Raw genomic sequence first — 8068 nt, forward strand, 5'->3', positions numbered from 1 at the left:
TGCTCCACTTGTGGTGATGCATGAGACAGCAGCTGCTTGCTCCCGTTCAGTATCAGCCTCACTGGCACATGCTCCTTTACCTGCATTTAACATCCTGATGGCATTGGACAGCATTTCAAACTCATTCACTATACCCTTCAGATTTTCACATAAGAAAAAAAAAATAATCATATATCTGGCTATTGTCCCCTAATATTTGCATCTATTTTGGCTGGTTTCATGCACTCTGGCAGCACAATCCTGCCAGAGTCCTGGTTCACCCAAACAAGAGTAAATGCTCAGTTGGTCTACTTTTGCCCAGCATTTGGCACAAAGCTGGACCTGAATGGAGAAAAGTGAGGGCATCTGGGCTATGTCAACACCTATTACCCAGCTTCTCAAACAACCATCAGAGCCTATATAGGGCTGCTCTACTGATGCTGGGTGCTAGTTTTCTGCTTGCCTGCCTCCCTTTTCCCTTGAGGTCTTCAAGGATACAGTTTAATAAATGCCAATAGTGTCAGCAGAATCCATTCATATCACTCTAATTTTAAGTATTAATTATTGCTTCTTTCGGGATGTATGGAAACAAACCCAAGTAACCGGGATGAGTTACCCTTTTCCCTGGGGACACCTTGCACCGCTGTTTTGCTTTGTTCTTATCAGTGAGCCAGACCTCTCCCACAGGCCTTCTCTCACTCCTGCCAAGCTCCTACACACAGACATCATTGGGAAGATGTCCAGAGCTCACTCCAGACCTAACGCTTTGCTCAGTCCAGCTCAACTGCTTGCAACTCTTCTTACATGAATTTTATGCTAGGGGATGATCCAAGGTCACCACCTTGTAAACTAGATCATGATGATTTAGCTTCCCATCCTAATTTCTATTTTAGCTACCCCTCGTTCTTGCCTGTCTGTATCTGAAGCTTCCTGATAACCATTGTCATGCACACAAGCAGCATCCAAATATTCCCAGCTGCTCTGCACACCAGCCTGACTATTAGAGGGAGACAGACTTAGCAGGTGGTTGGAACTCACTGTCTGGCTGTACTCCAGCCTACCTGTTTGCTTTCTTTCTCTCACTTATTCCTCGCTGAAATATAGCAGCTTGCCTCCTGCTCTTATACCCCTGCTATAACAGTGTCTGGACAATTCAGTTTCTAGCATATTCTTTCTCTCCATCCTCCACGGGTAAGGAAGTGTGTGCCAGGTGCTACATAGATGTCAGGAGACACCTTCTGCTCTAAAGAGGCTCTGCTCTTATTTTGTGTGACCCCAGCTGCCATACATAGCCTGACAGTAAACTTCCTGAAGGTACACTGTGTCTCCCCAGTTTGGCCCTGCATACAGTGAAGAGGTCAACACAACATATGCTTTTAAGCAGTGACTTCATCAGCAAATGTGGTTCAAATCTGTGTGCAGACGCCTGTCTGCCAGTTACCAGCATAATGCCAGAGCATCCAGATCCAAGCATCCTGCAGGGTGTCACCTCCTGTCACCGGCTGTTTCAGTTTGGTGGGTAGCTTATATTTAGTCTCTGGTAGGTGATGTTATGAAAGGAGATGGAACAAGGAAAGATGTGGCAGAAAAATAGATCACATCATTCCAATTAAAAAAATGTATTCATCCTGGCATTTTCAGTTGTACTTTTATTTATGGTAGAGTTAGGGGTTTTTTTTTGGAAATACAGCATTTAGCAGGCAAATAGCAGCTCTCCATTATAATACTACAAAGTAAAACTGTAGCCACTCACTTCACAGACTAAAGGTAACCTTTATTCTTCCCTGTTTAGCCAGTGCTTTTACAGAAGCACAAAAGAAGAGCAACTCGCCCAAAAGCAAGCTCTAGGGCTATTGTTGAGAATTCACAGCCGCCTGGCTGGCACCTTAGCAGCATTTCCCATTAGCTGCTGTCACCTCTATCGCTCAATTGGAATAACTACTGCATTATTTGATTTTCATTGCTTTCCTCTCAGGTTGGCATTTGGCCTTTCTTTTTAAATACCATATGCTGTAACCTCCCTCCTCTTATAACTAGGGGTAGTTAGAAGCTCTTGCTATCTCTCATCCCTGGCTGAGAAAGCTGAGCAGACAGGGTTAATACTAGACAGCAGTTACATCAATATTTTCCTTCATTTTTGAAAGATAGAAAGCACCAAATAATTAAGTAACATTGCTAGCAGATGGCAAGAAGAATCCTTGCAACTAATCCCACCTGCAGCAACTCTTTTACTGCCTCGAGCAACTCCCTTAAGGTTCACCCCATTAACTAATCAGTCAATGCTTATTAATTACATCAGCTGTGTCTGAGGAATATAGCTAGGCAAGCAAGCCCTCACAGAAATGACTGAGAAGCAGGGTTGGGTTGAGGTATATCATCATATGCCTGCTTTGGAAGTGGATGTCATCAGAGATCATTTTTCCTACAGATCACAATGGTAAAGTATGACTTATTATCTCCCTTAAGAAAAAAACACTGGGAGGTGGATATCTAAGTACTTCCAGATACCTTACTCTAGATAATTGCCCCTGGTTCCATAGAGACTTCATTGTAGAGCAGAGAGATTAATTTTGCGTCTATTAAGCTTAGCTTGTTCAGTTGAAATACAGCTTCTGCATTGTCTCTATAGAAAAATTGAAGGCAAATGTGCTCGTGTTTCCCTGTGACTTTCAATATGAGCTCCTTTGAGTTTTGGGGGTCCAGATTCCTAATACTTACAGAGCTGACTAGACAAGATTGCTCTCTCCTGTGTATCTTCATGTCCTGTTACATGCCAAATGGATGTTTTAACTAATGAGCCTCATAGTTTTTAGTGCTCTCTCCTTCTGTCCATGTTGTTGTAAAGTTAGCCCTTTTAATGAAGCTCCCCTAGACTAGCTGTTGCAATGCACAGCCTATTCTGGACAATCCCAGTCTGGATCAACCCAAAGCACGTTTTTTTTTTCTCTTGATTCCACCCCCAACCCAACTATTTATTGCTCCTTCTCTGCTGGCCTATTTAGTTCTGAAGAGATGCACACAGAATCTTGGAAAAGCCTGACACTGTGTTCATTACTTGCTCTGCACAGAAGTAGTCAAATAATCACTAATGATAAATACATGTGAAATCCATAACTAGTTTTGTACCTTTTGCACTGTGCCATTGGCTGTAGCTAGTGCAGGCCGATGAACACACTGGGAGTGTATCACACCTTTCTGAAGTGCCTGGGGAGTGTGGGGGGGAAATGTGAGTAGGTGGTGGTTGTTGTTGTTCTGCATTTTTAGAGATGTTTGGGCTCCTAGTATATGGCTACATATATAGTGGTGAAGGGTTCACTCTTTTCCTTGTAGCTGGAGCCTTCTAGCAACTGTGCTTCTCTGTTAACTCTTGCTATATTTCCAGGGCTGGACAATCATCTACAGAGATTAGTGGTGTTTTCTATAGATGGAGTGAGACAGTGCCCTTCAGGTGTAGCCTAAAAGGCGGGTTATCCTCATAGGATATACAACCAGCAGTTTGCACTTCCCTCTGCATTAATCACACACTGGAAAGGTCAGTAGATGGCTGGCAGGGGGCCCTTCAGAGAGGATGGTAGCATGGGGCTTGGCTGTGAATCGTCCTGCTTAGAGCACTTCTGCTGGCTTCCACCTCTCATGGGCACTGGGCTCATTCACGTTTCTACCACAGGACAACACACCTTGCCACTCTGATAAGGCAGCTCTTTTGAGATGTCTTGCTTGCTCTGGACACTCTTGCATGGAGGCGTCAGCTCCTATTGTGTTAACATGCGTATCAGGAGTCCTGTGATGTTTGCTCTGTGCTCAGGATGGGAGCTCTTCTAGCTTCCCCCACCTACTTCACATGCAGATGCACACACTTCAAACTGTCCAGTGTATCTCAAGAGAGCGGAAAGTATTTGCTAAAAATATTTATGCAGAAGTTATTTATGGCCTGGCCCACATCAACCCTGTGGCAGCCGTTACACAATGCTGCACAAAGAAGCCCTTATCTGGAGGAGCACGCAGTCAGTTCTACAGTCCACAAGTTACCAAGAAACAGTCCTACTGGCTTTGCAATCAAATCCTAGGAATTTGAGGCCTGGACATTCAATTTAGATGTCAAATCTTGTCAAGCAGGCTCTGCCAAGCTGTTTTCTGATGCCTCCCAATTTGAAGTGAGCTCTGGTAGAGAAGATCAGAAAATGCTGCACCACTCCAAGGCGTGGTACCTTTCTCCCAAAAAGCTGGGGACAGGTAAAGCAGATCTCCCCAGCTGGAATGTGGTTCAAGATTATAATTATTTTCTCTCTCTGTGTTGTAGAAAACATCGCAATGGCCTATGGAAGGGGAAGGAGCCTTACCCCTCGGCTGACACTGGGCATGTACCCACAGGGCTGGGCACAGAAATTGAATCTGGCTCACAAAGTACTTCACTGTGAGAGTGCATATTTAGCCTAGGTGGCTTTTGGCTCAAATGCTAATAAAGCTATGGGGAATTTAGAAAACTTTTTTTTTTAATCTATGTCTAGGTTTGAAGAACAAAAATTACTGTGAGGGAGATCCAGGCTTTTGTTCTGGACTATCTCAACCTTCATATAGTTCTTTTGATTACATTTATGGTCTGCAGTGGCCTCACAGGTGCTGATCTTTAAAGGTCTGTACTAAAACTTCCAGCCTCACCTGTTACAGTGAGGACATGAGAAGTGAGCTTACACAGGTAAGAAAGCAGAAGATACTCTTGATATAATGACACTGATCGGGTGCAAATTTATTAGAGGAATGACAGGAATATTAGCACTTCCCTGCCCAGCTGCTCAGATACCAGTGTCAGCGAGTCAGTGGTGGTTAGCATAATTCCTCAGTTCACTTATGAGATGGCAGAGGGAAAGAGCATTGAAATCCTTACTGCTCTCAAGCTAGGATCACACACACATCTGTTTCCCCTTCTCTATCAGGTCACTCACCTTTTGAAGGAATTCAGATTGGTTTGACACACTTGTTCTCATCAAATCCCTGGTGGCAAGTCCTTATTTCATTATCCATTTGGTACTAATGATGGGATGCTCGGGAATCACTCCTGGCTCCTGGAAAGGCTAATCACCAGAGCCCCTCTCTGCCCTCTTTTTAAGATAAGTAAGTATTACACTTGCCCTTTTCCACTCCTTTGGGACCTGTGCTGTCGCCTTTGCCTCCTTGAATGTAATCACTAATGGTTCAGAGGTTTAGTTCAGCTAATTCACTCTAGGGGGAAGTTCAGCAGCCCTTGCCAGCTTGAATAAGTTTGGGGTTTTTTTAAGTCTGGATATTTCTTTAAATCATTCTTCCATTATTCTCCTTCAGAGTAACCTATTCCCTTAATACAATTAACCATCTTAATTGCATTGTTAGAATTTACTTGTTTGTGAAAAATAGAACAAGGTTAATTTTGAGTACTTCACCTTTGACATGTTTTTTTTTTCCTTGTTTGTTCTCTTTCCCCATGAAGTAATAGGCTGGTAGCATCTTTTGTCACAGCCTGTTCCTCTTTCCCTTGCACCTCTTCCTCCCTTCTTGTGGATGGCCAGGCCAAAGCACTGCCTTCTCGGGACTCTTCATAGACAAAGGGACACAAAGAAACCTTCAGAGATGGAGAATCAGGTGGGATGTCCATGTCTGCTCTAAGGAAAACCTTTGTGGACTGTGGGACTTTGTCAGCAGTACTTGGGTGCAGGTGGACAACTCTGATGGGAGTTTGTGCTGTCTTATGCATTTGTTAATTTTAGTGCTGTTATATCTGCCTTGGGTAGATTTTAGCAGTGTTTGATTGAACCTCTCTGTGTGTTATCTGGGTTCCCCAGGTTAAGGAGAATGGCATCCCTGGAGCTCCCACCAAGGAGCCAGGGGAGCCTCATGCTGCCTCAGCTGTGTCTGAGCCTACCCTGCAGCTCTGCAGAGCTGGAACTACCTAGCAATACTCATGTTTTTGCCACTGAGGACACATGTCTACATGAAATGGGCATGAAACCAGCTCATTTAGATACATATATGGAAACTCAGAGGAGAACTGCTTCTGATTTACCCTTTCTATTGCTTCCTGGCATTCCTGAGTTGTTCTGTGGGATGGCTATCAGCTGCCACTATTCAGAAAAGAAGATCACATTTCTTTTCCTGATGTTTTTCTACCTCTTGCAGCTGTCAAGAAGAGCTAAGGAACATGGTCCATAACAATCAAGTGATTCAGTTCTAGTTTTCCAGGTCTAAATCAGTTACAAGCTACTAAGATCAGTAGCAAACCAATGTGCAATAACAAACTAATGTGCAAGAGACTATCAAACATCTGCTGCTGTGGTTTTCCTTCCTGTGAAGCACTTGGTTATTATCAGAAGCAAGATCTTGAACACTTGGCTATGGGTTATGGAACAGTCACTCCTATGTCTCTAAAGGGTCAAAAAAACAGAAAGAAAGTTTTAAAAGCCTCAAAATCATTGTTTTCACCAATCAGTATTTTCAGGCTGATCTGATTTTGGAAGGACTGTCTGCATTAGTTTATAGTCCTTGGGGATGTTAAAGCTAGGCGTGGATAGGCATCCACATGCACTGTAGTTGACAGTGATTGCAGGTAAACAGAATTTGTCCATAGAAGAGCAGCCCGTGTCTTACAGATACCTTCTGGGTGTATCCACCCGTTTTTAAAACTCGGCAAGCGCAGGGCCATGCCCAAGCCCAGTCCCCTCCGACTCGCCTTGCCTGATGCCATCTAGTGGCTGCTGGGGGCCCTTAGACAAGAGCACAAAGTTTGTAGAACAACCCATTTTTGGGAAGTGAGAACTGCAAGTAATAGTTATTCTTGGAGTCATAAAGCTAAAAATCAGATGATCCTGCTCTTAATCATCTGCTGGCATTAATGAAGCCACTGAATCCATGGCAGAGCCCAGCACAGACATGGTGCAGCAGAATTTGGCCAGCTGTAGCCTAGAAAAACCCAGCAGGAAACAATCTGTGAAAGTGATTTCTGTGCAGAAAAACCCAGAAAAGGAACATTCTTAACAAAAAAAAAAACAAACAGATGCTGATGTGAAGCTCTGGGTATCCAGCATGGATATGGAGCTGACAGCCAGGCAGCAGTTCCAAACACGGTTACAGACTTTGTATGAGTCTTTCCCAGTTTCTTCCAAATCCTTCTGCAGTAGGTCTAAGTGATTTAACAACTGGAGCCAAACATTTCTCCTCTACCAACAGTATCCCAGTGTGTGAAACTGATTTGCAGAAAATCCTAATTAAGACTAAGTTCTTAAGTGCAATTGTAGGTGCTGTAATACCCAAATGAAAAATATGCTTTGAAACAGACAGCTGAGCAGGTCATCTAATGCAGCCTCTCTTTTATTCATGAATTAGTTGAGATAGACTTTGATTTTTACTGAGTCTACTTAGTGGTGTGAGAGAATGTCTTCCAGTCTGCCTGGAATATATCTGTTAATCTTTGCACAAAACCCAAGAATATTTCTGGGCTTAAGTTTTCTGTTAAAATTCATTTATGGCCACTAAACCAAGGGTTTTTTGGTTTAGTGAATATTAGTATTCAAAGTGCCTTTTTTAATGTTCTTGTCGGAGTATTTGAGATACTGAATATTTACTGAACAAAATCTCTAGATTGAGTATAAGTTTCCATAAAGTTGCTGATTTGTGTATAAAAACACACAAAAAAAGTATTTTTCCATCACAATCATAACCTTATTTTCTGACCACAGGAATTTGTATGAGAATTTCCAAATGGAAATTTGATTTCTTTCCATTTTTGTGATACTAAGGAATCTAACTACATTTGCTAATTTAGAGATATTTTTGCTACAGATAAACCAAGAAAGCAAAGACAGACTAGCACTTTCAGAATCTAAAATAGTAGTATTTATTCTTACATTTAAAGGAAAAGAGTTTGTTTCTATACAGTGTTTTCAAAGAGCTTCCTTTCCATTTCCTTTTTGTTATTTTTCCAGCTAAGAGGTCTTTTAATAGTCACACAGAGCATAGATCACAAAGTCTATGGCCCCATAGATCACAAAATATGAGCTCATGTTCTGATGAATCGTCAATTGTTTCCAAAGGGTTTGTAGGCAACATGGGTTTGGAGAGG

The 8068-nt window shown here is 42.6% G+C and overlaps 1 long non-coding RNA gene across 1 annotated transcript; it reads left to right on the forward strand.

Annotated features, from left to right (window-relative positions):
* Positions 1-2286: 2286 nt before the first annotated feature.
* Positions 2287-6184, forward strand: LOC148050831 (uncharacterized). The gene is made up of 3 exons (XR_015700787.1): positions 2287-2416; positions 3362-3511; positions 5444-6184. It is a non-coding gene; the product is annotated as an uncharacterized LOC148050831 (long non-coding RNA).
* Positions 6185-8068: the final 1884 nt, after the last annotated feature.

The sequence above is a fragment of the Nipponia nippon genome, unplaced genomic scaffold (assembly GCF_047370975.1).
Source record: "Nipponia nippon isolate SJK-2023a ecotype South Korea unplaced genomic scaffold, ASM4737097v1 scaffold_7, whole genome shotgun sequence".
In the NCBI taxonomy this organism is placed as follows: domain Eukaryota; kingdom Metazoa; phylum Chordata; class Aves; order Pelecaniformes; family Threskiornithidae; genus Nipponia; species Nipponia nippon.